Here is a 2,544-nt window from a genome sequence, read left to right as displayed (position 1 = left end):
GGGCGGCTGCCCAGCAGGGAACTCCCGGCCGCTCCCACCCCTGCGGGCCGCGCCACCCCCGCCACAGCCCATGGCCTCACCTGAGTCTGCCAGGGTCTCAGCTTTCCGAGATAATCGGCTGTGCGGGATGCTTCCCGCGGCGCCCGGCGCTTCGTGCGTGGTAAGTCTTAACCGCGATCATCATCGTTATTATTGAGTATTGACGGATCGCCGTCAGGAGCAGCCACGTGCCTTTGCGCCCCCGCCGGCAGCGGGAGGCACGCCTGCTCCCACAGATTCATGGCGACGCTCAGTGCATCAGACTTGTTAATGTCTGACACTCTAATGGGTGAAAGATGGTATCTCGTTGTTTTAATTTGTGCGCCTCGGTGCTGGCGGCGAAGTCGAGCATCTTTTCGCATATTTACTGCACGTTGTGTTTATGGTGCCCGATCGTTCGCTTGCTTTTCCGTCGCTGGCTCGCCTTTTTCTTATTGATTTCAGGCGTTATTTATGTACCTGGGTAGCCATACTTCATGGCTTACGTGGGTTGCAAATACATCCTCCCAGACCGAGGCTGGTATTTCTTGCTTTACGGATGGCGTCTTTTGCCGAACAGAAGTTTAAATTTTAATGTGTCCGATGCACCAAATTTCCGCTTACGTTTTGTGACATCGGTATAAAGCCCCACGTTATCTGTGGAGGTTTTGCATTTTGACGTGCGGGTTTTTTTACCCACCTGCCATTTTTCTCTCCACGACGTGACGTGTGTTTTTTCCACCGGGCCAGCACCACGTGCCGCCTCACGCACCCTCCCCGAGGCGGGTCGCGCCCCTCCATCCTGGGCCAAGTTCACACCTGTGATGCCCCTCGTCCCGGCTCTGGCTCCCTCTTCAGCTTCGCTGCTGTGTTTGTCCGACCTGGCGCCATGTCAGATCGGCAGCTTCATAAAGTAAGTCGCTGTCTGCTGGGCAGGTCCCCGCCGTGTCTCCAGGGAGGTCCCGGCCCCCCGAGCTCTGCCCGCAGCTCCGCTCTCTCCCTTCCAGAGCTTTCTCTGCACTCAGGTCCTCTGCTCTGCAAATTCGAGATACCTCGTCCTCCTTGAGTTCTTGGTTCTCTCTCCTCAACGCCAGGAGCTGTGGGCTCTGCGCTGGGCCGAGACACGCCCTCCAGGCCTCCTGGAGTCACCTCCCTGAGGCGGGCGGGTGGAGTCTGAGGTCACTGTCTCAGAAAACGCTCTGCCAGTTCCGAGGCCAGCCAGCCATTGTTTTATACAGCTATTGTCTTCGCGGGGAGGGAAAGTCCGCTCCCTGTTCCTGTCAGAGCTGCAGTCTGTGTGATCCTGCATCGTACCCATATGCTACTTAGTGGTTTTCGGTTTTAAAAAATCGGCAAAGAGATGTGCCACCCTGAACAAGCCCGATCCCATCTGATCTCGGAAGCTAAGCAGGGTCGGGCCTGGTTAGTACTTGGATGGGAGACCACCTAGGAAGCCCAGGTGCTGTAGGCGTAAAAAATAATTTAAAAATAAGGGATTGTAAACTGACAAGGTCCTTGCAATCTGTGAGGTCAACCAAGGGTTGCCTTGGCTAAAAAAAAAAAAAATCAGCAAAGAGGCAAAGCATGGGAGATTTAATCCCACTTAGGGCACAGAGCTAAACATGCAGAGCTCTCAGCACGAGTACAGGGGGCAGTGGCACCTGCAGAGCCGGGTGGCCTGGGGTCCCGGGAGAGCAGCGTCGGGCTTGGACCAGCTCCGTCCCTCGCCACAACGGGCGAGGCTTTCTGTCTAAAACGAATGCATCAGGAAACAGACGTTCGGGCCACGTAGATGGAGTTTCCCAGGACGACTGAAGCGAGGAGGAATGACGAGACGGGGCCCGTTGTGTTTGGGGCCCCCTGCAGGGGGGTCTGTGCCCCTCACCACTGCGTCCCAGGGGCCGGCTGGGGTGGGCTCAGGGAGCACAGAGAAGGTGGCCCTTTCCCCCCGGAGCTTCACCAGGTCCTGCTCCTAGGGGCCATTCACACTGTTCCAGACCTCACTTTGTCGTCTGACTGCTTCTTGAAGTGACAGTTACCCCTCACCAGCTACCCGTGTGCCTTAATGCTGAGGGCCCAGGTGAGATGCCATTGCAGGAGCCAGTGAGTTAGACTCACAGGGCAGGGGACATTCCTGGGTCCAGCTCCTTGGTCTAGCTCCTGGGAAAAGTGGAATCCAGGGTGACAGGCTTGGCCAAGGTCACTCATAAAGGACACACACAAAGGAGGGGCCGAACCCCAGAGCCCCCATCCAAGATCTCCAAAGCTTTGCCCCCAGAAGGAAGGGTGCTGGCCTGGCTTAAACACGGCCAGAGCCGGGGTGTGTGTGTGCGTGTGTCCACGTGCACCTGTCCGTGGGTGTGTGTGTGCACGCGTGTGCGTGCGTGCACTTGTGTGTGTTTCATTCTGCTCGGAACCATGTCCCACCTCACCTTCGGAGCCCCTTGGTGGGGGCCCCGTGCCCCAGCCAGCACCGTGAGAGAGCACGTGTGGTGTACACTAGGGCAGGGCGCGGTGGGGACAGGG

The 2,544-nt window shown here is 57.7% G+C and overlaps 1 pseudogene; it reads left to right on the top strand.

Moving 5' to 3' along the window:
• The first annotated feature begins 1,370 nt into the window (after nt 1-1,370).
• On the top strand, nt 1,371-1,489 carry LOC112473732 (annotated as a pseudogene).
• The last annotated feature ends 1,055 nt before the right edge of the window (nt 1,490-2,544 follow it).

Source organism: Pteropus alecto, unplaced genomic scaffold (assembly GCF_000325575.1).
Source record: "Pteropus alecto unplaced genomic scaffold, ASM32557v1 scaffold8, whole genome shotgun sequence".
Lineage (NCBI taxonomy): Eukaryota > Metazoa > Chordata > Mammalia > Chiroptera > Pteropodidae > Pteropus > Pteropus alecto.
The sequence above is the reverse complement of the archived record's forward strand: the minus strand, read 5'-3'. Positions and strand labels throughout refer to the sequence as shown.